Source organism: Canis lupus, chromosome 20, assembly GCF_011100685.1.
Source record: "Canis lupus familiaris isolate Mischka breed German Shepherd chromosome 20, alternate assembly UU_Cfam_GSD_1.0, whole genome shotgun sequence".
NCBI classification, from domain to species: Eukaryota; Metazoa; Chordata; class Mammalia; order Carnivora; family Canidae; genus Canis; species Canis lupus.
The window spans coordinates 33,007,398-33,035,352 of NC_049241.1; the positions used below are offsets into that span (position 1 = coordinate 33,007,398).

Consider the following 27,955-nt stretch of genomic DNA (forward strand, 5'->3'; position numbering starts at 1 on the left):
TTTCCTCATTTATAAAATTTATTGAACAGTTTGGACCAAATGGTTCCTAATGGCTTGTGGAATGGAAAGAGCCAGAATAGAGGATGTCATCCCAGATGCTGACGATATGACCTTGGCTGACTCATTTGCCAATTCTGGGTTTCCTAAAGTAGACACCTTTAAGTTCCTTCCAGCTCTTAGATGGGAGTAGCCAGGTCAGTCTTTCCTCCCACAAAATCAGTGGGATATCCTTGTGTATAGGAAACACACACTGAAGTATTAAGGGGTAAAGGAGTAATATGCATGCAACCTACTTTAAATCAGAAAAAATATATATATATATAAAAAGAGGAGAATGTGGCCAAACTTTTTAAAAATAATGAATTTGAATAAAGTGGGCGTTCTTTGTGCTATTCTTGAAATTTTAACTGTGATTATTTCAAAATGAAGTTCAAAAAAAATCAATGGGAAGGGCAAAAGGGAATCTGCTCCTCCACTTGCCTGTCCAAAGGCCTTTTGATGAATTATATTTGTGACAAGTGAATATTTGTATGTCCATATTGCTAGATCCAAACTCTCTAGGGCAAGTTGGTAGTGCCAAGACATTGATTCTACAATGAGTTCTCACAGTTAGTGTTGACAAAGCTCCACTGTGGACCTGGAAGACACTGGGTAAGGCCTATCTATTCACTCCTCCTAGGGAGTCTGACTAAGTGGGTGGAGATTTCCTGTTGGCTTTTATGCTTTTCTTTTGTTTCAGCAGTTGTTTGGGGGAACATATTTCAGACACAGCATATCTTTAATGCTTTGTTCTTTTAATACTCATCTAAAACCCAACAAATGTTTCTACCAAGTACTTATTAATTTGATTTGAAGCCAAATATTATTATCTTCACGCAGTCATTTCTTTTTTCAGTTTTTTAATTTTAAGCAATCTCCATGCCCAATGTGGGACTTGAACTCATGATCAAGAGTCCCATGCTCTACCGACTGAGCCAGTCAGGCGCCCCCAATACAGTAATTTCTGATTCCAAAATGATTTCATTATCTAGAGGGGTATTCCTTGCAGGATTATGTTAGCAAAATGTTGGGAGCAACCTAGTAGTCCATTAAATAGAGTACCGGTTAAATACATTCATGCAATGAAAAATTGGGTTGACGGTAAAAAAGAATGAAGCAGCTCCCTAAAATGGCTATGGAACAATCTTCAAGTTAAAAATAAATGAAGCAATTCTATATGAATGAATATGGAACAATCCCCAAGGTATAATTTTAAAAGCAACATGTAAAATCATGTGTGATTATAATACTATTGTATTAAAAACCTGCTTGAATGAGTAAGCGATGAGTAGACAATTTTTTGCCTGCTCAGCATATTCCTGTATACACATATCCAGAGCATTTTCTGGGAAGATATACAGGAAATTAGTAACAGTGGTAATCTCTGAAGAGAAGTGCAATCAGTAAAGGTATGTAACTGGGGAATAAGGATGGGAGAGAGATTTGCTTTTCACCTAATATCTTTTGAGTTTTGTACCAAATTTAATGTAGGAGTCATTGCTCCTTTAAGAATAAATCCTTAGAGCCCATTCTTATCATATAGGCTTACGTGAAGATAAATCACTGTACCCAAGGAATTTGTGCTATTAGGGTGTGAGTATTCTGAATACTGAGTTCATGGCTTCTCATCTTTTTGCTCCTACGAAAGCTAGCCTTATCTTTGCATGTAGAAGTCACTTAATCTTTTTATTTTTTATTTTTTTAATTCTAATATTTATTTATGATAGACAGAGAGAGAGAGAGAGAGAGAGAGAGAGAGAGAGGCAGAGACACAGGCAGAGGGAGAAGCAGGCTCTATGCCGGGAGCCTGATGTGGGACTTGATCCCGGGACTCCAGGATCGCGCCCTGGGCCAAAGACAGGCCCCAAACCGCTGAGCCACCCAGGGATCCCCTCTTTTTATTTTTTAAATTTATTTATTTATTTTTTAGTAATCTCTACACCCAACGTGGGGCTTGAATTCATGACCCCAAGATCAAGAGGTACATGCTCCTCTGACTGAGCCAACAAGGTATCCCAATAATCTTTTTATTGAATAGAGTTCAACTCCACTGATTTGCAGTGCACATATAGGGGAACTTCTGTATACATTCTTACTTGCTGGTTTAAATCTTAGCCCTTCATGTATTTTCCTCTCTTCTATCCTAAAGGAAAAATAATAAAGTGTTCATTTTGTGTTCTTAAGAATTTTAAGATTTGCCAGTCAGGGGATGTAAATTTTTGCCTCCTTTCTGGAAGGCATTTTGGTATCATAAACCAACATGTAAAACATGTTCAGGTTGCAACTTATCCTAAAGAAATAATTACACAGTTCAGAAAAGGATGTATGCACAAGGATGTTCGCTGCAATATTGCTGATAGTATTGAAAATTTGGAAACAGTCTTAAATATTCATGGGTAGATAAGTGGTTGATTAAAGAATGGTATATCCATCTAGCATGCCCATTAAAAATGATGATTCCACTGTATATCTCTTGATGAGGAAAAGATATCTATAGCATATTGTCAAGTGATAGAAACAGACTGTACATATCTATGATCCCATTTTATCAAATTTCAACACAGACCACTTCACTATGTTTATATATAATTGGATACCTGGAAGAAATTCTATCAAAATACTAAAAATGCGGGATCCCTGGGTGGCACAGCGGTTTGGCGCCTGCCTTTGGCCCAGGGCGCGATCCCGGAGACCCGGGATCGAATCCCACGTCGGGCTTCCGGTGCATGGAGCCTGCTTCTCCCTCTGCCTGTGTCTCTGCCCGCCCCCCCCTCTCTCTCTCTCTCTGTGACTATCATAAATAAATAAAAAAAAAAATTTAAAAAAAAAAATACTAAAAATGCTTATCCCTCTATGATGAGTGATTTTTAATATTTTCTATTTTTTCATATTATTTTCTCTCTGTATTTTTCATATTATTTACATTGTATCACTTTTACCAAAAACTGAAACTATTACAAACAAAAAGCACTCAAGTGATTTCCCTAGTTTTACTCTTTGATTCAATAAATATTTTTTTGAATACATCAGAGTATCCTAGACTTATCTTTCCTATTTTACAGTCTGCAGAATTTTCTATGTACCCATGCGAGAAGATATTGAAGTTAAGTTGTTCCTAAACTTAGCTTAAAGTTTTAAAAACTTAAGCATCAGGGAAAAAAATCAGAATAATAGTTGTCTCTGAGAGAGGTTGGGATGGAGATATTGATCAGGAAGGGATATGAAGGAACATGTTAGGGTGATGGTATGTTCTGGAGGTTTGGGTTACAGAAGTGTATGCATTTGTCAAAACTCAGCAAATTCACTCTTAGATTTGTGCATTCCTACTAAAATTGAGGGGAAAAAAGATTTGTGCATTCCTCTATATCAATTTTATAACAAAAGAAAAAATAGTAGATTATATTTCAGTTAGTGATACTGATGCCTGGGATTTACTTTGAAATGCATCAAAAATAAGACAGATTAGATGGTTTAAAGAATGGATAGATGGATAGATACTTGATAAAGCAACTATAATAAAACTTAAGTGTGGAATCTAGGTGGGATGTATACATGTGTTTATAATAAAAATTCGTATAATTTTGCTGTTTGAAAGTTTTTCATAATTAAATGTTGAGAAAAATGTAAGCACCAATTATCTATTAATATACTGAATAGGTGTATATTTTATCCTTGTAAAGTAAATTCAGCAAATTGAATTCTGGAAGTTGCTCCCAAGAAAAACTCAACCTTTTTGGATAGATAATCTATATAAATACATATATGTACATAAGACATAATTAGTGACAGGGCTATCTTCATGAGTGCGTTGACTATACAGTCACCCAGGGCCCCACACTGAGTTCAATGCTGTGCTATTGCTATGTTGAAATTCTTAACAATTTTTTAATATGGGACCCTGCATTTTTTCCTTTTTTTTTTTTTTTAAGATTTTAAAATTTATTTTAGAGAGGGAGAGCAAGCATGGAGGGGAAGGAGCAGAGGGAGAGGAGAGAGGAACTCAGTCACACTCCACACTGACCACAGAGCCCAATGCAGGGCTTGATCTCACGACCCTGAGATTATGACCTGAGCCAAAATCAAAAGTCAGAGATCTGGGCAGCTCTGGTGGCCCAGTGGTTTAGCACAGCCTTCAGCCCAGGGTGTGATCCTGGAGACCCAGCATTGAGTCCCACGTCAGGCTCCCTGCATGGAGCCTGCTTCTCCCTCTGCCTGTGTCTCTGCCTCTCTCTCCCTCTCTGTGTCTGTCATTAATAAATAAATAAAATATTTTTTAAAAAAAGGTCAGAGATCTAACTGACTACACCATCCAGGTGCCCCAGGCTCAACATTTTCATTTGCAATGATCCCTGCAAATTATGTAGCCAGTCTTGACTAATGAATAATAATATCACTAACACATATTATCTTCTCCCTATGTCATGCATTATGTTAATCACATTACATTCATTATCTCATTGAATCCTCAAAAAAAGGACTAAAGAAGTAGGTACTATTAATGTCCCCATTTTACAGATAAACATACTGAGGCTCAAAGAAATTAAGTTATTTTCTCAAGCTCACAGATTTATTGTACCCTCAGTATACATAGTCATGCAGTACATATGGTAGATATTCAATAAATATTTATTGGGTAAATAATAACAATAATGGTTTCCATTTATCGAGCCTAGAATGTTCTTACTGAAACCTGAGATGATCTTCCCTAATCCACACTCCCTACCTTTGGCCTTAGTACCTCATGGCCCCATTCCCTGACACCTTAATTTAGGTCAGGTCTCCTTTTATGATACCCTAGGCTTCTTCTTTATAGCATTCATCACATATGTAATTAGGTAGTTCTTTGTTTAATGTCTGTCTTTCCTTCTGGACTGGAATCTAAGTGAAGACAGTGGCACACTGTTATCTGTTCACCACTCTATTCTCAACACACAGCGCTATACCTGGAGCACAGCCTGTCTTCCTGCCAAATTTTGATTATATACTTTCTTTTTTTTTATTGATTATATATATTCTCATTTAATCTTCAATCTTGTGAGGTATAGATTTTTATCATCATTTTACAGATGAAGAAAGCAAGGCTCAGAGAAGTCTGAGTTACCCCACCATAGGGGAAGCATCACTATGATATGGTCCTACATTTGCCTTACTCCAAAATCTCTCATCATTTCACTGAAGCCCACTGTTTCCACATCACAATCTGCTTGACATTATTTTCTGTTTCTAGGCACCACTTATTCCTTTAGTATCTCTTTCAGCTCCTATTTTTGTTGTCTGACCTCCGGGTTCTCTAATGAAGAGGAGGCATGCTTTCCAAGAAGTAATTACAGCAGGTGACATAACCAGGCTAGCTGTAGCCAGGGTTTTATTTTTTAACCTTGATGAGTGAAACAGCTGGAAATGCTACCCTTTAAAAGTAAACGATCCAGTTTCCTTTGGTACTAACTCTTTCTTCATTCTGGGAAACGCCTTGATGTGATTTCTTGGGCTATGTAAATGTAAAGCAATCACCCATGTCTAGTTCTTGGGGGAAGGCCCAAAATAATTAAGATAAAGCAAATGTAGATGCTTTGAGCTGTTAATAAGACATCTCTTAGTAGTTCTCTGCCACTACAAATTATAATTTCTGTAAGTGTGAATTTAGACTCTCCTATGCTCATTCATGACTGAGTGTATTTGCAGAGTTGAGAGAACCGTTCTTTGGGCAATTGTTTGTGAGAGTCACGGAAGTGAGATGAAAAGGAACACTGGGAGAAGACAGGCTTATTTCCTTTAGCCAATGCTAGAGGAGAGGCTGTGAACAAAAAATAAAGAGTGCTTGGCCCAGGATGCCATGGTGTGGATTGTTGAGTTCCACCTGTGGTGTTATTTAAAGACTGAAAATTCAGGACCTTAGGAATTGGACTGATGACAGATTATGTTATCCTTTGTCTTTTGTAGGACACAGGGCAAAACAACATCATCTGGCAGTGATAGAGTTTCCAGAGGACCTAGGTTTGTGCTATTTGAGGATAAGTTTAGACAGTGGATCTCTCAGAGTTACCCCTTGCTCTATTACATTTCTTTTCAAGTATTTACTAAGCCTTTGGAAAAGACTTAACATCACAGCCTGCTGTTAGTTGTACCCTTGAGCTTGTTCCACTTTCTCTGAGGAATATCAAGCATTCCACAAAGTCACTGCTAGAAACAATGGTGAAAGTCATCTGTGCAAGACAGTGGTGCCCAGTGGCGCTGTATCCTCATAGGAGTGAGAGATGGCAGGGCTATAGCAGGTCCAGAAAGTCGGGGCATCAGAACAGAAGGGATTAACTCTAAGAACACAAGAACTATCTCAGAAATGCAGAAGAACAAGTTTCTGAAGGCTTATGCCATCATAATTTGAACACTAAAATTATGTATGATATTTTGTCATCACTGGCTAGTGAAATAGGATGTATATTCACAACTCTGTACACCTTAGCCAGTCTCCAGGATGGCTCCCAATGATTCTCATTTTGTTGTATTCATGTCCTTCTATAGTCTTCTCTCACAGTGAATCAGAGCTAGTCTATGTGAACAATAGACTATAGCAGAGGTTATAGTGGGTGACTTCAAAAAGTAGGTTGTAAAGGACTTATAACTTCTGCTCTGGTCTCTTGGATTGGCTGCTTTGGGAGAGGCCAGCAGTCATCATATGAAGATTCTTACGCAGCTCTGTGGAGAGGCCCCCAAGAGGAGAAACTGAGGCCTCCACCAACATTGCCAGCACCAACTTGCCAGCCATGTGAGTAAGAAATTGGAAGTGGGTCGTCAAGCCCCATTCAAGTCCTTAGGTGACTGCAGCCCCAGTTGACATCTGACTGAACCTCATGAGAAACCCCTAGCCAGAGCTTCCCAGCCAAGTGGCTCCCACATTCCTGACCCATAAAAACTATAAGATAATAAACGTTTATTATTATTTTAAGCTACTAAGTTTTGGAATAATTTGTTAGGCAGCAATAAATAAAACACTATAGATTCTATAGAATAAATGTCTACATGAAACTCTGCTTAAATAGGTCAGCAAAGTCTTCAGAAAAAGGAACATGAGTTGAGCACAAGTAGGAGCTTGCAGGTGGATGTAAGATAAAGGGGAGTCATTTAAGGCTGAAGGAACAGCTTGACCACAGGGCCAGAAGTAAGAGGGCATAACTTGTTTGAAAAACAACAATCAGTTCAGCATGACTGGGGTGCAGTATGTTTAAAGAATGAGATAGAAAAAGATTAGAAGATTAGACAGGAACCAGTTCAGAAAGAACCTTATATACTATGCCCAGGTGTCTGTCTTTTTTTTTTTTTTAAGATTTTATTTATTTAGGACAACTGAGTGGCTCAGTGGTTGAGTGTCTGCCTTTGGCTCAGGCTGTGATCCTGGGGTTCCGGGATCTAGTTCCACATCAGGCTCCCAACTCAAGGAGCCTGCTTCTCCCTCTGCCTGTGTCTCTGCCCCTCATTCTGTGTCTCTCATGAATTAAAAAAAAAAAATCTTTTAAAAAATTTTTATATATTCATTTGAGACAGAGAGAGAGAGCATGAGCAGGGCAAGAGGCACAGGCAGAGGTAAATACAGACTCCCTACTGAACAGAGAGCCCAAGGTGGGGCTGGATCCCAGGACTTGGTGATCATGACCTGAGCTGAAGGCAGATGCCCCCAACTAATTCAGTCACTCAGGTGCCCCAGTGTCTGTCCTTTTATCCTGACGGGAATGAAAAGTCATTGAAGAATTTTTTTAGCAGGCAACTGACATGATCACTTTTAAATTTACAATTTTATTTTTTTTTAAGATTTTATTTATTTATTCATGAGAGAGAGAGAGAGAGAGAGAGAGAGAGGCAGAGACACAGGCAGAGGGAGAAGCAGACTCCATGCAGGAAGCCTGATGTGGGACTCGATCCCGGGACTCAAGGATCACCCCCTGAGCAAAAGGCAGACACTCAACCACTGAGCCACCCAGGCGTCCCTAAATTTACAATTATAAATTGTACATTCTAGAGTCATGGCCAAATAGAAGGTGAATTAGAAACAGAGAGGCCATTTAAAAAAACGACTGCAAGTCCAGGTGCTAAGTTATTAGTGCTTGAAGTAAGCCCTTAGCATTGTGAACAAAGAAGGGGAGAATTGATGAGGGAGCTTTTAGGAGGTATAATTTTTAGAATGTGAATTATGAGGAAAGATGTGGAAGCTAGGAGGAGCAAGTTTTGAGCCAGTGAGTTTCAGTGGTCTGTGGTCCAGGTAAGTATGTACAGTGGGCCACTGGAAACACTGGTCTGGCATGGAACCCAAAAAGAAATGCAAGGTCAGGCTGAAGACAAACACTTAAATTTTGAAGGCCTTTTCATGCAAACATCTCTTAATTAAAAAGTAAGCCCATGGGTGAATAAAATCTCAATAAAACTTAGAGTTTTGAGTTTATCTTTCACCAATAGCAAAGCCATTTAGAAATGAGATTTACAGTAAGAACCTGGGATGAGATTGAAGGAAGAGAGTTAGAACCAGGTAGTAAGAATTAACTCAAAGAACGTTATTTTTTTTTTAAGTAAACTCTTCACCCAATGTGGGACTCAGACTCACAACCCTGAGATCGAGAGTTGCATGCTCTACTAGCTAAGCCAGCCAGCCACCCCTTGAAGACCATTTTTTGATATCTTCCAGTTTTGCTGGGAATTCGACCATCAGCAGAACCTGGTGACTAATTTGATATAGAGATTGAAGGATAGGGCAGAGACTAAATAACTATTATTCCTCCTTCCAAATAAGTTTCCTTTTTATTTAGATTTACTTGTTTCATTACCTCTAATATCTTATAGTCTATGCCCCATCTATATCACTGTTCTAAATTTTTTTCAAATTTAATTCTATTTCTGTTTACTTTGCCTATTTTCCAGTAAATCTGTATCAGTTTCATGATTTTCTACTTTCTGTTTTTCCTTTTTCCTCTTTCTGCTTTTTGTGAACAAAAGAAAATAAAATATCTCCCTTTGTTGAATATATAACAAGTGTGGCTTGATATTCTTTATTCAGTATTTTCCAGGTCTCAATTTCATTGTCAATAGTCTTCTAGTTCTTTGAAATTGTTTTTCAACTAATATAGTGATTTTCATCTTTAATTATGGTCTTGAACCTAATACTCTAAGAGTTGGAATTCAACCAATTCACCTAGTTTGACCTGATCTACTTATCCAAGAACCGTGTATTTAGAAATATGCAGATAAATGCAGTGTCCATATCCTTAGCATTTTAAAGATTATAGAAAAAGTAACCTTCAGATCAAATAGTCTTGTAATCAGGTTAAAAACAATTATTGTAAAAAAATGTGATAAAATCCCAGACTTTGAACAGTATTTTTTTCTTTGGTTGTTTCATAAATATTTCTGCCTCTGTAAAAAATTTAATATCAGTGGAATTCATGTCATCTTATTGGTGGAAATAACTGTGGTTTTTTAAAAACTAACCACTTAATTTTTGTTAGCAAGGAAGCCCAGGGAAAGTAATGTTAAAAATGAGTAAATGGAGCTGAGTGTTTTTACCAAAGTGCTTAGTGGTTAGCATGAAGAGATACCACTTAACGTACCTCACTTTTCAACATTTAATTGATAAAAATGGAGGCTTAATAAAGATTTTTCAAGTAACAAAATGTCTAATTAATATTTTAAACTTAGCTTTAGATAAAATTTTTACAGCATAATTAAAGGTACAATTACAGAATTCTAATAGATTTTTTCTAAGATGAAAACATTTTTTCTGATTACATAATTGAGACATGCTCATTTAAAAAAGTTCAGTTAATCTAGGAAAACAGGAAATAAGTTAAATTACATAAACCTCACTAGCCACAGATAAGCATTATTAACATTTTGTGAATTTGCTTCCAACTGTCTCTTCATATATTTATTTGTGTATGCGTACGTGTGCCCATGGTTTGACTTGCATAGGATCATACTCTACATTCTGTTCTGTAAACTGATCCTTTCATTCTGTAGCACATTGTGGACACCTTTCCACATCTATAAATATAGATCTGTTCCAGGTTTCTAAATAGATACATAGAATTATACTCTATATAAATACCTTAATTTAATCAGCTCTTCCCATGCTGTTGAACATTGTTTGTTCCCAAGGTTTTCCCTTAATTAAGCAATGCCATAATGAACATCCCCATCATATTTCTTTATTTCCCTTCTCCTTCAAATAAAATATGGCTAGAATCCCCACTCATCAAGGTGGGAAAGATTTATTTCTGGGATTCTTTTCCCCATTGCAGTGAACAAGACCTCTGGGGTTTGAGTGGTCCTGGGACACTGAATTGGGGTTATACTATTAATCCTCCCTTTGTCTGGAGAGAGACAACTCTCCCCAGAGGTCTTTTACACTTCGGGCAGAAAGCAGCCCAGTACTTAGGGTATTAGTGCTTTGTAACCTGTTTCCAAGACATCTTGCAGCCATCCCAACCTGAGTACTGTCCTTTTCTGGATGCTCTGGGAGAGGTAGACACTTGGAAATCCTAAAAATCCCATAACCCCTTCCTAGATTCAGTGCTGTCTTTACATAGGAAGGCTATTTCCTAGAGGGAAAAGGGGGAACTACCACTCAGTATTTCCAGATAAACCTGTAACAACAACTAGACAGTTGACTTTGAAGGAATTACTGAATCTCCTTAAGCCTCAAATGCTTTATCTATAAGATAGCAACAAATAGCAACTCCATCCCACCAATTGTAGAGGCCAAAACACTTAGCTATCTTTAGCTCCTCTCATTCTTTCACTGCCACCTATATTCTGCCTCTTGAACCTTCTAAGTGGATTCAGGATCTGACCACTACTCCCTACCTCTATCATGTCTCACCTGGATTTTTGCAGTAGGCTCCTCACAGATCTCCCTGATTCTGCCCTTGTTCCCCTGTGATCAATTTTGAAGGCAGTAGCCCCTAACTCTTTGAAAAAGGACTATGGCTTTCCATCTAACTTAAGGGAAAAGGCAAAACTCTTAAATTAATCTATAAAGCCCTCCTATAGGATTTAGCCCCACCTCCCCACAACTCTAACCATCGTCTTCTTTAGTCATGCTCTCCTTGCCAAAACACATCAAGCAGTCCTTTTGCATTTGCTTTTTTCTCTGCCTCCAGTTATCCTCAAGGGTAGCAGTTGTCTTTATTCAAGCATTTGCACAAACTCTTCCCTTTACCGGTATCCCCATAACTGCTTCATTTTTTTGTTTTCCCACAGCACTTACCACTGACATATTGCATGATAGTATTGGTCTCTTAAATCGCAATGTAAACCTGTTGAAGGAAGGGAGTTGTCTGTTTAGTTTTTGGTGCCTAGAGTAGTGCCTGGCATACCTTAGGGGCACAATAAATATTGCTGAATGAATGAATGAATGAATGGGCAATCATCATGATCATTACCTTTCAGAGTCAGAGTAGGAATTCATTCTGATACTTAGTGCCTACCAAACAGTAAAGACTGAGTAAATATAGATTGTTGATACGTCATCATCCTCATTATGTTTAAACTAGGCTTTGAAGAATAGATTAGAAAAAAAAGGCATTCCAGCAAAGAACTGACTAGATAAGAAGTACTCCAGAGGTAAGTGCGACCTGCAATAAATATTCATGAGAATACTGGATATTGGTGAGAGATAGGGCTGGAAACACAGGGTTGGGGCAGATTGTGGAAGAAATTGAACTCAAAGCTCAGAAACCTAGGTTTGTCCCTAACTGTGGGGAGCCATCCAGGATTTTCAACAAAGAAAGATGTAAGATAATTGGTTTATGAAACTTCTGTGGTGATGATTAGTTATCCTGTGTTGCAAAATGGCATTTTCTAGTTTGTGGGAGGAGGTTTTGTTAATCAGAGAGAACAATGAGTTTCTTTAAAGAAACTCAGCTGAATTTTTGCGAGGTATAGGCTGATAAGACCTGGCCTGCAACCCTATCTAAGACCACCCTCTTTTCATGTATACATAAAACATGCTTCATGTGTGTGTGTGGGGGGGAAGCCTTGGTGATTCACTCTGAGCCAGTCTAAGTTGCCAGCTACCTCCCTTTTCATGATTCTAATTTGTTTATCCTTTGGATTAAGTTTTCTTCAGATCTTGGCTGTGTTTCATGTCTTACTTTTCCACTTTACATGCAATTTCTTACCATGTCTCTCTCCATTACACAACCTTACTTTCAGTTAATATCTTGCCAAAGGGCAGTCCTGGGACCATCAGTATTGGCATTACCTGGGAGCTTGTTAGAAATACAGAATCCTCAGGACCCAGCCCCACTGAATTAGAATCTACACTTTAACAAGATCCTTGATGATTTGTGTGCATATTAAAGTTTAAGAATCACTACCCTTTTTAAAAAAGATTTTATTTATTTATTCATGAGACACACACACACACAGAGAGAGAGAGAGAGAGAGAGAGAGAGAGGCAAAGACACAGGCAGAGGGAGAAGCAGGCTCCATGCAGGGAACCTGATGTGGGACTCAATCCCAGGTCTCCAGGATCACACTGTGGCCTGAAGGCAGCATTAAACCGCTGAGCCACTGGGCTGCCCAAGAAGCACTACCCTTAAGCATTCCTTGACACCAGTGTCTCTCAGGAGCTCCTCATCACCTTAAATAAACATACAGGGTGTTTGTTTTCTAAACAAACTTTCTGGATGAGTCTCCCTAGCATCCTCTCAAACTAGAGAGTTTTCCACACTTTACTTCTGTATAGAAAATCTGAAGCATCAACTGCTCTGAATGTGCAGTGTTTTTCAAGGTAAAATCCTCAGACAACCTACATTTGAATAACCTAGAGGGTTTGTTAAAAATGCAGATTCCTGCCCCCCATCTTATATCTGTTAAATCTGACTCTTTAGCCGGAGAGCAAATCACTTTTTTTTTTTTTTTTCAAATCACTTTTTCTACTAACATCTGATACATAATAATCAGAGAATTCCCTGTGGCAGGAACAAATGCAGTTTCTGTCTATACTAACTCCCCCTTCTGCATGCTGAATTCTCTTTCCAGCTCTGACCCCACTTTCTCATCCAGTCCTGCAGTGGGTTATTGGAAATGCAGTAATGACCCCATTGTTATTGCTGTTTTGTAAGAGATTTCACATAAATCTGATCCCTGTCTTTCAAAAGTATGCAATAGCATTCCAGAATTTCATTTTTATTGGTTACCAGTTACTAATAGATGTTCCTATCAAAGAACTTAATGTCTATTTCTCTGCTCTTTGGTATTTTCTATTCTTTATGGTCTTTTTTTATGTAATAAAAAAGAATGCTTTTCTTATGTCTGATGCTTTAAGTCACTGTGTTCCTCTTCACCAGTATCTTATAACAGGACAGCTGGTTTCATAGTCAATCCTGTTGGAAAAGTGCCTGGGAAAAGCAAAGGGGGAATGGCAGATATATTACTCACCACTTAGTGATATTGTATACCTCAACACTATACCATTCTCCAGACCCTGGGAGCTAAGAGGCAGACAAGTGCTGAAGCAGACACCTGGTGCTTGCAGTTTGCTGGTCTACCTCCTTACCCCTACAGACCATATAAAGGCTCCTACCAGTACATGAAGGTCAAATAAAGTGGGTGAAAGAATGGTAGCACTAGTTGCATAACTATTATGAAATTAATTAATTTAATTAATTTCATAATTAAATTACAGTTTTTTTATTTTTATTTTTTTAATTACACAGTTTGAATCTACTTTAATAGATATTAAATGTTAAATTAATTAAAATGACATCTCTTATAAATTAAATTTAAATGAAGACTGAATCTTAATGAAGAGGGACCTGGGTAGAGGGAGAGAAAGAGAGAATAATTTGTATCCCATACTTCTGTATCCATGCCCAACAGTGTTGTTTTGGATTTAAAAAATCCTTCTTTCAAAAAATCAGAAAATCTAAAAGTCTCTTTTCTCTCTCAAAAGGATTCAAGACTTTAAGGGCATTCCTTAATGAGTCCATCTTTATGTAATCTTTTCTGAACCCTCAGCAAACCTCATTCTCGTAGAGCCCCTATAGTGCTTTCTCTTCTTGTTTTCTAGTTCTCTTATTATTTTTTTAAGATTTATTTATTTATTCAAGAGCATGAGAGAGTGCCTGCATGTGTTGGGGAAGAGGCAGAGAGAGAATCTTCAAGCAGACTCCCTGCTAAGTGTGGGGCCTGACACCAGGTTCGATCTCACAACCCATGAGATCATAACCTGAGCAGAAACCAAGAGTCATTTGCCCAACAAACTGAGCCACCCAGACACCTCTCCCTTATTCTTTCTCGATTCATGGTCATATCTGGGTGTCTTCTTCTGGGTTGTATTTCCTTGGCCAGTTATAAATTCCCTTAGGCAGAAACTGAATTTTCCTCTTTGTACATACCAACAAGTATTTATTGTTCTCTATGCTCAGCAAAGTAAGGCACACAAAAACATAAATTATAAACAGAGTTTAGCCTGAAAGAAAAATATTGCCTACACATATCTGTAGCAATTACTCTAAGAGAGTATATAAGCATACAACTACTACAGATGTGAGTTTTGATCCCATACGGTTATGTCCAGGGAGGTGCAAAACCACTGAAAAGGAGTATGGATGCCTTAAAACTATGCAATTTAGCCTTGGGATTGACAGTAAAAATCCCAATGGTCTAGAAAGAGCAGATGACCTCAGTAGAGCTGCTTATATTCAAATGGAAAATGAGGGCAGTGAGTATCTCCAAGCTATCTCCAAGCTATCATGATGAACCAAGGCCAAAGCTATTGGTTCAATTTTCCTGAATTGGGATCCCTGGGTGGCGCCGCGGTTTGGCGCCTGCCTTTGGCCCAGGGCGCGATCCTGGAGACCCGGGGATCGAATCACACGTCGGGCTCTCGGTGCATGGAGCCTGCTTCTCCCTCTGCCTATGTCCCTGCCTCTCTCTCTCTCTGTGACTGTCATAAATAAATAAAAATGTTAAAAAAAAATTTTCCTGAATTTCATAATTTCCAGGATTTATGTATGTTCAGGTGGGGAGAAGCACCTGATGATTGGTCATTAACATTAGGCAGGTGAAGCCAGTGCCAAATTTAATTTGATTCAAAAAAGTAAAAAGGAGTGAAATTTCTGCATGTCATGAAGCAGCTCATATGGTTACATGAATTATGGTGGTCATAATTGTTTTTGCCTCTCAGTGTCCCTTTATGCGATAATCTTATCTTAATTTTCCTTTAGAAACTCCCCTTATTTCATTCTGAATCCACTTGATTCAGATAGGGCTCTACTCCCAGTCCTGGGAGTGGAGCATGTGACCCAGGTCTGACCAACAGTCACCCAGAATTCTATTTACCACAGTGTTGGTCCTGAGATGGGTATGAACAACTCAAAATAGAAAAGGTGAATTTTAAGAGTTGCTTGAAATTTTCCAGAAGAAATGCTATTTTCCCATTGAGCTCGAGCCTGGGACGATGTGAAGTTGTAGGTTTGAGATGTGTTGGGGGAGGAGGAGGAAAATCACATAAAGCTCAAGAATAAAGCCAACTTAATGGGAAGTAGAACCCCAAAATGGAGAGCAACCAAATCCTCATGATATTGTTGGAACCTTTCGATAGAGCTCCAGTAAAGGAATTTTACTGAAATGTAAGCTACATGAATTACTAAATTTTCTTTTATTATTTAAGTCCATTTGTACTGGGTTTTCTGTAACTTCCAAACAAAAAAATCCTAACTGATACATACATACATTCGAAGGTATGTGGTACTTACTCTAAATGTTTTGGCTGAGAGGAACTAAGGAGCACAATCAGGGCAGGGCCAATCAGGGAAGACTCTCTGAATAAAAGGGAACTTGAATAAATTGGGAAGAGAAAAGGAGAGAGAAAATAGAGAGAGTACATGACTAAAGCTAAGACTGGGAATGAGCACATTGGGTCAGGCATCTGCCTGAGAAGAGGACAAGTGTCAGAGAGTATCTGGATGGGCAGTTAAGTTAGATGGGGTGCGGATAGGTTATGAGAGAGTTGTGAAATTGAGATAAAGGAATTTCATGCAATGAGAGTAGGATGGGGTTGGTGATTAAGGAAGATTAGATTATATGAGTGAACCTGATGTTAGGAAGACTGACTTCCTAAATCCATGCATTAATACGAACTCAAGATACAATGGTAGGATCAGCTCTCGGAAAGCAAAGACAGAAGGGATAGAAATGAAAACCATTTAAAGGGCAAAACTGTCTGTATTTCTGCAATGAAGATAATATTTTGAAAATTTTTACTTATATCCCTCCATCTTAATTGCCACCATCCCAGGCCAGGTCATCATTAGATCTCACCTGGATGGATGACTGAAATTGCTTCTTAAATGATTTTCCAACCCTTCATTGTTGTATCCTCCTCCTCTGAGTTAGGGATCCCCAAGACTACCTGCCCCATGTTCAACAATTTGCTAGGAAGACTCATAGGGCTCAGAATAGAGTTGTACTCATGGCTATCTATGATTACAGCGAAAGAATTCAAAGCAAAAACTGCAAAGAGAAAAGGCACATGAGGCAAAGTCCAGGGGAAACAAGGCTCACCCTTCTAAGAAGCTTCTCCCACTAGTGTCACACAGGATATGCTTAATTTCCCAGGGCAATGGGTTATGACAACACATGTGAAATGTTGTCAATCAGGGAAGCTTGTTTAAAACTCAGTGACTGCGGATTTTATTAGGGCTCGTCACACAGGCATCCTCTGCCTAGCAGGTACAAATGCTTGAGAGTATCAAAGCAGGTGTCCAGCATAAAGCACATTGTTTGTACACACAGTTTAAGCAAAATGAGGCATTCTTACCATTTGGATGGTGGGGATCCTTCGAAAATCTGAGTTTGCAAACATGAGCCAAGGACCAATCTTATAAGACAGACTTTCAAAAGATAGCAGGCTGGCTATGCTAACTCTTTTCTGCACATCTTCCAATCCATTCTCCAGTCAATAACCAGAAAGAACCATCTGAAAATATAAATCAAATTATGTCTATTGTACTCAGACTGCAGTTGAAACTCTAACATGATCTACAAGTCCCCAGCATGATGTTAACACCTCCTTCTCCCACAAACTCATCCCCAGCCACCTTCCTCTTCATCACCCTCTGACCTCTAAGTTTCTAAAACATCATGCCCAACAGAGCATTCTACAATAACAGAAATATTCTTCTGCAATGTCCAGTTGCCATTGGTGTCCACCAACTACATGTAGCTATTGAGCCCTTAAAATATGAATAATGCAACTGAGGAAATTAATTTTAATTTTTACTTAATTTTAGGGGGATGCCTGGGTGGCTCAGTTAGTTAGCATCTGCTTTTGGCTCAGGTCATGATCTTAGGGTCCTGGGATGGAGCTGCATCAGGCTCCCTGCTCAGCAGGGAGTCTGCTTCTCCCTCTCGCTCTACCCCTCCCCCCTGCTTGTGAGGGCTCTCTCTCTCTCTCCTCTCTCTCTCTCTCTCTCAAATAAATAAATAAAAATCTTAAAATTTTTTAAAATTTAATTTTAGTTATTTTAAATTTAAATAGCCACATGTGGCTAGTGGCCACTATATTGGGCAGTGCAGTTCTAGAACATATTGAGCTTTTCCCATTTTAAGGCCTTTTGCTGTATGGGAAATTATCTTGATGGCAATGGTAAACATCAATTATACTATCAGGCAGGATATCCCAAAACTTATAGAACAGAAGCACTCTGTTAAAATGCTTGAGTCACATAGTTTATTTACTTAAAATACATAGTGTAAAGTAAGAGAAAAGAGATGGGGGGGATAAGTTAACACACTATTAGGAAACAGTATGAGAGAAGTGAAAGATCATGCTATTTCAATCCTGGGTTATGTAATGTTTGTATGTCCTACATCTCTCTGCTGCATCAGCCTTCTCTGCTGATGGACCAGAGTTGAAGTTCAAGCAAGGAAGACTACAAACAGAAGGTATCGTAGGCCAAAGACATACCAGAAAGACATGGAGCCAAGTACACCTTGCCGATAGCTGTGGCTTCCCAATTAACCTGCTGAACAGCTATGGGTTTTATTTGAGCCGGGGGTTTATGTGTTTGGGGCAGAGGACCAAAATAGTTACTACTAATGAGTGACTGGATTATGGTGCTCTAAATATTAAGTGCTCATCTATATTTAGTGTATCCTGGGCATTAAATATCTCATATATTTAATTTGTCATGAATATTTAGTGCTTAGGTGTCTCATGTAAATTTAGTGCCTCTCAAATATTACTCATGGTCCTTTAATTTCTTTCTATCTGCATTTAACACATATGTGCTCTACCCACTAACTACGTCTCTATATTTAATATATGAGTTTCTTCTATTCCATGTTTTTTCTTTTCCTCTACATAATAACTCAATATTCTCAAACAGTATAGCAAATGCAGATTATACCTCTGCATATGTTTCTTTTTGTATAGTCACCTTCCTCTGGCTCATCCCATAACAAGCTCCTATATCCTTTAGGTCTCAGTAGAAATGTCAACTCCTCTGAAAGGCCTTCTCTGATCACCCATCTGTTGGTGTGTACCCCAGTCCCCTGGCCCAATTCATAGCTGAAGCCCTTAACCTAATGTGACTGTATTTGGTGATAGGGTCTTTAGAGAAGTAATTACAGTTAAATGAGGTCATAAGTGCATGAGTGCAATCCTAATACAATAGGACTGGTCAGTATCCTTATAGGAAGAGGAAGAGATGCCAGATACTTCTTTCTCCTTGCATACACACAGGAAAGGCCACATGAAACACAGCAGAAAGGTAGCTGTCTACAAGCCAGGAAGAGAGCTCTCACCAAATACCAACCCTGATGGCATCTTAATCTTGGATTTCTGGCCTGGGAAGTTCTGGGTTGCCACCTGTACTTCTGACTGGCTTAAAATCAGAGGTTCCTACAACCTTTTCCTCAGGTTTGATAATTCACTGTAACAGCACACAGAACTCAAGAAAACTTTACTTACTCTTCCTCGTTTATTATAAAAGATACAACACAGAAAGCAGTCACATGGAAGAGAGGCATAGGGGAAAAATACAGGAAAAGGTTACAGAGATTCCATGCCCTCTCTGCATGTCCCACCCTCTCCATATGTGCATATGTCCACTAACCCAGCAACTCTCCAAATCCCACCATTTAGGGTTTTTATGGAGGGTTCATTATGGAGCATGGTTGATTAAATCACTGGCAATTGGTGACTAACTCAACACCCAGCCCCTGTTCTCTCTGGGAGGTCAAGGAGCAGGGTTGAAAGTTCCAGCCTTCCAATCATGCCTTGGTCTTCCCAGCAACCAACCCCCAAGGCTTTCTAGTCTATTCTATTAGTCTATACAATCTGTCCTTAAGCTACTACCACACTCTTGATGGCTCTAGCTGTATCACAAGGTTTGTAATCAGGGAATCCGTCCTCTGACTTTGTTCTTTTTTTAAACAAAATTTTTAATCCACTTTCTCAAATTATCCATGGTGGGGGGGGGGTTCCCCACCTCAGTGACACTGCAAAAATACATACTTCATAACAATTCTTTCTAATGAGAACTAGTCTTCTTTGTAAATTCTTGGGTGCCTAGGAATAGCAGTCCTTGTATGGAATCACTGCATGTCCTTTATTTTCCATAGACCCAACTCTTACAATAGAATTAGAGTTCGCAGTGTTCTAGTATTTTATGCAAGCTGGTTTACCTGGTTGAGAAGTCTGGATTAAGTTTAATTTAGGTAACTCCTTTAGTTTGGCTTATCAGACTCTGTTAGTTTGCCCAGAATTCAGAACAGAACAAACATGTTCAAAACAAGCTGTTTGGGATTTTTTTTTTTCCAGGCAGGAATGCTACACATTCAAGGTTAGTTTAATAAAAAAAACAAAAATCAATGGGAAGAAAAACTATGACAGAAATTGAAGGCAAACCTTGATACTAAGGCAGAGACTTACTATTTTGTCTCTGTAAATGATAAAAAGAGAATCAAACTTATTTTAGTGTGGTCTTTGAGATTCTCCTTTTTAGGTTACATAGAAGAAAAATTATAGTTGGAGAAACGTCTTGGTGTTTTGCTGTTCTCCTAACTGAGGTAGGGTGGGGTAGTAAGAAAGAATGTTGGACTGTGTCTAAGGAGGTCTGGCTTCTAGTGGGATTTTGCCATGGGAACTAAGTCACTGGCTCTTGGAGTTTCAGTTTCCTCAACCATGTGTTGAAAGAACTGTTGGATCTCTAAGAACTCTAGCATCTATAATAATATTATAGAATGTAATATTTCTTATTATTCTCTAATTTTCAGAAAATGTTATATAACTATTATTAGTATTAACGTTTTGTCTGATAAATTGTAAGGTCCTAGAAACATCACATACAGTTTGCTATCCCTCATAATTCAGGAGTATGACTTTCATAAATTAAATAAATATTTGTAAGAAGGGAGAATGAGTTATCTTTTTTGTCTGAAGATCATTTTTTTTTTTTGAAGATCATTTTTCAATGATAATTGTTTCTTTTTTTGTTGAGGTAAATACTCTTTGGTTAGGTTATAATGATTATATTATAGAAATGATGTTACCCCTCCTATTTTGTCCAATTAAAAATAATTTGTGGAAAGGGGCACCTGGGTGGCTCAGTCAGTTAAGTGTCTGCCTTTGCTTCAGGTCATGATCCTGGGGTCCTGGGATCCAGCCCACCCCTACCCCCTGCTCAGCAAGGAGTCTGCTTCTTCTCTCTCTCCCTCTGCCCCTCTCCTTGCTTGTGTGCTCTCTCTCTCAGATGAATAAATAAAATCTTAAAAAAATAACTTGTAAGTTATTTTATAATATAAAAACCTAGAAGCAATTCATTATGCTAATATTTTGTAATACTGCTTTTTATGGTAAATTAACTCTCAGGGAAAATTTCATATGAACACTTGATGTAATTGGTAAAAGGCTAATAATATGATGAATCAGGATTATTTACCATGTGTGACTATATTAATCAGGCCCCCATAGTTTCAAATGTCAGAAGATGCAGCTCATACTGGTTCAACCAAAAAAGAAAACATATTTGACTCATGAATCTGAAAAGATCAGACTTGGCTGAATCCACGGCTGAATGATGTCATCAGGACTTAGTCTTACTCTTTGCATTTTTTGTTTTTTTCTCTATTGGCTCCATTCTGGGTCCAGCTCTTCATTTACAGTGATAAGTCTGCTAACAGCCCCAAGCTTACATTCTTTCCTCTCTGCAATCCTGATGTTAGGACAATGCCTCTTTCAGAACAGGTCAAAGGATTTCCAGAGTTAAGTTGCACTGTTTGGGCATGAATGAGGAGAGACCTGTACTTGTCATTGTTCTAGGTATATTGAATACACTGATTGGCTAGGCCTGGGTCAGGTACCCACAATGGAGTTTAGGGATAACATTTAGCTTCTCCTGAATCCCATGGACTGAGAATGATAGTGGGGTGTTGAAAACCTGGGGACTCTCAGGCAGAAGGTGCAATGGATGATGGACAGGTAAGAGCAGTGGGGAACCAAAACAAAACTATCAAAAAATTCTAATTCTCCAAAACGAAACTATTTTTAAGTCTGCTTTTGTATAAAAGTAATTAACTGAGAGGTCAACTCTAAACAAATTTGTTTCTAACTTTTCTAATTTTCAGAAATTTGAACTTTCTGAAGTTGTACATCAGAGGTTTGTATATTGTAGTTTTAATGTGAAAGTTGACTCATGTCAGTTATGAATTACAAAGCTGCACGTGACAGTTCTAACTACAGTTGCTTAAATAGATAAGAGTTATTATTTTTATTTAAGAGGGAGGCAACACCTGGGTGGCTCAGTCAGTTAAATGTTTACCTTCAGCTCGCGTCACGATCCTGGAGCCCTGGGATCAAGCCCCATATCCAGCTCCCTGCTCAGGAAGGAGTCTGCTTCTCTTCCTCTCCCTCCTGCTCTGCCTCCCCCCCCCCACCATGTGTGTGCACTCTCTCTCTCTCTCTCTCTCTCAAATCAATCAATCTTTTAAAAAAAGAGAAAGAATGTAAGCAGAGGTAGGGGAGAGGCAGATGGAGAGAGAGAATCCCAAGCAGACTCTGTGCTGAGCACAGAATCCCAATGTGAGGCTCAATCCCATAATCCTGAGATCATGACCTGAGATGAAATCAAGAGTTGTACACTTAACTGACTGAGCAGCCCAGGTGCTCCCATAAGGGTTAATTTTTAAGAAGTCTAGAGACAGGTTGTTGCTGGCATTAGTTTGGTGCCTTATGGATGTGAGTCTCTTGAAATTTTCTTTGTGGCCCAGAATGGCTGCTAGAATTTTGACTTTGACCTTCATGTCTAGGTTGGCAGTAGGGGAAAACAGGAGAGTACAAAAGGGCAAGAACTTGCTTGGTGTGTTTATTTACTTTTTTCTGCGTGATTTTCAAGAGTACAATCAGATGTCCCAATCAACACTTTTGCATACATTTTATTCATCACGTGGTCACATATTATCTTCTATGGAGGCTAAGAAAAATAGCATTTTATTTGTGTTCAGTGCCACCCCAAATTAAACCAGGCTGCATTACTAAGTAGAAGGGGGATAATGGATATTGAGTGGCTGTGTAAGTCAGCTTGGGCTGCTATAACAAAATATCATAGACTGGGTGGCTTAAACAGTCGATATTTACTTCTCAGTTCTGGAGGCTGGGAAGTCCAAGATCAAGGTGCTGAATTATTTAGTTCCCTGGTGAGGGCTGTCTTCATGGCTTGCAGATGGCCCCCTTCTTGTGTTCTCACATAGCAGAGGGAGAGCTCTGGTCTCTTCTTGTAAAGACACTATCACATCATGAGGCCCCATCCTCATGACCTCATCTAAACCTAATTTTCTTCTAGCTCCAAATACCATTAATTTGGTAGATAGAGCTTCAACATATGAATTTTCGGGAGACACAGACATTCATATTCTACACTTGCCCCCCCCCCTCAAAATTTGTGTTCTTCTTGCATTCAAAATCCATTCATTCAATCCTAATAGTCCCCAGAGTCTTAACGCATTCTAGCATCAATTCTCAAGCCTAATATTCAAAGATACATCTAAATATCATCTAAATCAGATGTGGGTGAGGTATGATTCATCCTGAGGTAAAATTCCTCTCTAGTTATGAACCTACAAAACCAGATAAGTTATATGCTTCCAAACTACAATGGTTTGCCTATGGCACAGGCATAGGATAGAACATTCTCCTTCCAAAAGAAAGAAATTAGAAGGAAGAAAAAGGCGTCAGAGCCCAAGTAATTCTAAAATCCTCAGTAAGGCAAATAGCATTAGATCCTGATGGTTGAGAATAATCCTTTTTTGTTGGATGCTCTGCTTTCAGACCCAGTAAGGTGGTAGTCCTGTTTCTCCAGCTTTGCCAGGTAAGAATCATACTCCCTAAGCTCTGGGGGGCCCTTGCCCCCAGGCTTCAAGTGGTTGCTGTCTGGTGTACTGAACTGAAGCAATAATCACTACCCTCCCCTCCTCTACATACACACACACTGAAACTGAAGAGGCAACCCTCATGATCTGTGAATCACCTTTGTGGTTATTCCTTCTTTGTCTTGAAGAATAGCACATGTTTGCACCTGCAGAGCTCTATGGTCCAGCCCTGTAGGAGCTAAGAAGTCTAATGGCCTTCCTTCACTTTATTTTGGGGTGGCTGATTAAGTCTGTGGTTCACATCCATACTAATCAAACTATTGTTTGGTCACATGCTTGTGTTCTCTTCAGAACAATTGTGCATGCTCTCTCTCTCTCTCTCTCTCTCTTTCAGTATTAATAGGCTGAAAATTGTCTAAATCTTTAAGTTCTGATTAATTTTCGCTTAACTTCTTGGATTCATTCTCTTTTGTATTTTACTCTAAGCAGTCAGGAGGAAACGAACTGCCCCTAAAACACCTTGCTTAGAAATCTCCTCAGTAGCTTGCAAGTTGTGCCTTCTGCAAAACACTAAAATATAGTTCAGCCAAGTTCTTTTGCCATTTTCTTTTAAGATTTTATTTATTTATTCATGAGAGACACAGAGAGAGAGAGACAGAGACATAGGCAGGGGAAGCCTGATGTAGAACTCAATCCCAGGATCCCGGGATCATGACCTGAGCCAAAGGCAGACACTCAAACACTGAGCCACCCAGGTGTCCCTCTTTTGACACTTTATAAGGAGGATCACCTTCCCTCTGTTGTCTGATAATATGTCCCTCATTTCTTCTGAGATGTCACCAAAATGGCCTTTCCCATCCATATCTTAACATTCTTTTGATGATTATTTATGTATTCTCTAAAAAGATAGAAGCTTCTTCTCCAGCTCTCCCCTTTTCTTCGTCGGTCTTCACCAGAATCATTTCCCTTAACAGCCATATTTCTATGTACATCCAAACTCCTCTAGCCTCAACCCATTATCCAGTTCTAAAGCCATTCCATGTTTTTAGCTGTTTGTTACAGTAGCACAGTACCAAAGTCTGTATTAGTCTCCAGAAAAACAGAGCCAATAGGATGGAGATATACTGGATGGGTGGGTGGGAAGGGAGGTATATTTATTATATGGAATTGGCCTGTAGGCTGAGAAGTCCCACCACCTGTAGTGGCAAACTGGAGACCCAGGAGAGTCAATGGTATAGTTTCTGTCCTCGTCCACAGACGTGAGAACCAGGAGAGTTGATGGTGTAAGTTCCAGTTTCAGTCTGAGTCAGAAGGCCCGAGAAGACTAATATTCCAGTTCAAAGGCAGATATCAAATTCTTTCTCAGACTTTTTTGTTCTATTTAGGCCTCCAATGGATTGGATGAGGTCCACCCATGCTGGGGAGGGCTCTCTGCGTTACCAATTCAAATGTTAATCTCATCTGGAAACACCCTCATAGACACACCCAGAATAATATTTAACCAACTATCTGGACATAGTGCCCAGTCAAGTTGACACATACAATTAATCATCATAGTGGCATAGCAGTTTCTGCCACAAAGATATTAATGAAAACACTGTAATTTAATTTCTTTCCCTTCTGTTTTATCTGATTTCTCATTATATATATATAAAACATTATAGAGATATTAGATATTATACAGATGAAGAAAAAGAAATGTTTAATTCCAAGCAAAAAATTTCTCCTATCTCAGTGTATTTTGTATCAACTCTAGTGTCTTTTATGTTTTTTGCCTATAGTCCATTAAAACAGGATCATTCACCATATTTCATTTTGTGAAATTTTTCTACTGAAAATATTTATGCTGAACATTTTTTCTGCTATAAAATATTCTCCTGTGACATTTTAAATGACTGTATAATAGTCTATTGAATGGATATATCATATTTTTCAGTCAATCCCCTATTGTTGAACAACTAGGTGATTTCCAATTTTTCACTTTTATAAGCAACTCCATTACACTCTTGTTATTTCGTAATGTTTAGTTACAAAAGCAATATTGCTCTCTCTGTAAAGTGATAGAATTAAAAAAAATAGAAACCAAAGTTCCCTATTTCTATTCACCAGCATTTGTATTTCCCACCATTCCTATTCCCCATGATATAACCACTGTTAATAGTTTACTGTGGGGGATGCGTGGGTGGCTCATCAGTTGAGCGTCTGCCTTTTGGCTCAGGGCGTGATCCTGGAGTCCCGGGATCAAGTGCCGCATCAGGCTTCTTGCATGGAGCCTGCTTCTCCCTCTGCCTATGTCTCTGCCTCTGTGTCTCTCATGTATAAATAAATAAAATCTTAAAAAAAAATAGTTTACTGTGTATCCTTCTGAACTCTTCTGTTTTCTGATTCCTTTTTTCCTTTTCCTTCCATTCTGCTCTTTTCATGCTCAGCCTCAAGCCTCCTCATTTTCCTTAATTGCTGCTTTTACTCTGGGAAGCTAGGCAAACATACATATTAGAATTTTGCTTGAATTTAGACAAAAATAATTCATAAGTAAAGGTCTCATACTTTTGATTAAAGAGCATGGGGGTGCCTGGGTGGCTCAGTGGTTGAGTGTCTGCCTTTGGCTCAGGTTGTGATCCTAGGGTCCTGGGATTGAGTCCATCATCAGGCTCCCCACAGGGAGTCTACTTCTCCCTCTGCCTATGTCTCTGCCTCTCTCTCTGTGTCTCTCGTGAAGACATAAATAAATCTTAAAAAAAAGAAAAAGCATGAACTTGACAGGTTACCTTTTTTGTCTTGCATGTTGGCTGCTACTGGGCCTACTAAACCTGTCTCTCAGTATGAACTGGGTCAGGCAGTTGGAAAAATAAATCTTCAAATAAGTAAAAAAAATAAAAATAAAAAATCTTAAAATAAGTAAGGTGAGGGATGCCTGGGTGGCTCAGCGGTTTAGCGCCTGCCTTTGGCCCAGGGTGTGATCCTGGAGTCCCGGGATTGAGTCCCACATCGGGCTCCTTGCATGGAGCCTGCTTCTCCCTCTGCCTCTCTCTGGGTCTCTCACGAATAAATAAATAAACTCTTTTTTTTTTTTAAAGAAACATTTTAATATTACCTTCTCATGTGTTCACACAATTGATCATGAAGGGAAAACTCTGTAAAATAGGAGATCAGCAATTAAAGATTTTTAAAGTATATTCATCCATTCAGTAAAAATTTTCTGAGTGCCTGTCATGTACTGGGCACTATAGAGATACTGGGAAGATAAAGACAAAACTCAAAGCTCTTCACCCTCTTTTTTAAGGCTTTCACAAACACTACTACAGTGTATTTTATTGTCTTCTTTGCCTGGATTCTCTCTTCATTTGGTCTCTCAGAGATGTGTGGCAGTGAACCCCATTCTCTGTGGTTAATACACTGGCACCTGAGCCTCTGTGTATTTCTCTGTGCATTTTCTTGTCACCATAAGTATAGTTATGCTCTAGCAGCTGCAGCAGCATTTAGCTCAAAAGAGGGAAGTCCTCTGGCTGCCTATGTAGGTGGATATCTAGGGCACTTGGACTCCCTCCCTTTCAGTAAAATTAAGTCCAGATATCTGGCATTGCAATTCACACCATTATCTAAAGAAGCTAAAAGGCATGCATAAAAGAAAGAAGGAAGAACAGGAACAAGGAAGAAAGGAAGAAGGACGAAATCAAGAACGGCAGGGGGGATAGGGGGTGAGGGTGGGGGAGGAGATGGGGGGTGCGGGTTGTGTAGGTTGTTGCGTTGGGTCTTGTCAGGTTGTGCGGTATTGTATTTCGGCTTCTGTTCTTTTTATTCTTTCTTTCTTTCTTTCTTTCTTTCTTTTTTCTTTCCTCTTCCACTTCCTCCTCCTTCTTCTTCAAGGGAGGGGGAGAGGGAGAGGGAAAGGGAGAGAGAGAGAATCTTAAGCAGGCTCCCCCACCAAAGCAGAGCCCGGTGCAGGGCTTGATCTCACAACCCTGAGATTAGGACCTGAGCCAAAATCAAGAGTTGCACACTTAACCAACTGAGCCACCCAGGCACCCCCTTCTTTTTTAACATAAAAATTTCTGAAATGCTAAGAGTTTGGTTTGGGTGAAAGAGAAGTTTGGAATGTTTTTAATCCTGTGCTCAGTGTTATTGGTAATATTAGAAGAGCAGCAGAGCCATGAATCCAGTCATACTCTTGGCTAAAGCAGCCTATCCTGACTTAAGTACTCCTCACATGAAAAAAGACCCAGGGCTTTAGTTGACAGTGAATGAAACCTGAGCCACTGAGGTGACCTGACTGCCAAAAGAAGCAAATGTGATCTGAACCAGCATTAATAGGAGGCTGAAGGCTGGGACAAGTAAGGCAATAGTCCCAGAATACACTCTGGAGTGGTCAGATCATACCTGGAGGATGGTGTTTCCTCCTGGGCTCCACATTTTAAGAGTAACGTCGACAAGCTGGAATATGCCCCAGTTGGGCAACAGGATGATGAATGGCCTACAAACTACATACTTTGAGGAATAGTAGGAGGAACTGGGGTAGTTTACCCTGGAAACTAGAAGGCATGTAGATGTGGGATAA

At 39.1% G+C, this 27,955-nt stretch overlaps 1 protein-coding gene and 1 long non-coding RNA gene across 2 annotated transcripts in view; one reads left to right on the forward strand and one right to left on the reverse strand.

Annotated features, from left to right (window-relative positions):
* Positions 1 to 27,955, forward strand: part of DENND6A (DENN domain containing 6A) — a 90,033-nt gene that overhangs the window by 9,580 nt on the left and 52,498 nt on the right. The window lies entirely within an intron of this gene.
* LOC119864675 lies at positions 12,916 to 27,004 on the reverse strand. The gene is made up of 3 exons (XR_005374875.1): positions 26,495 to 27,004; positions 16,850 to 17,008; positions 12,916 to 13,424 (listed from the first exon to the last, which is right to left on the reverse strand). It is a non-coding gene; the product is annotated as an uncharacterized LOC119864675 (long non-coding RNA).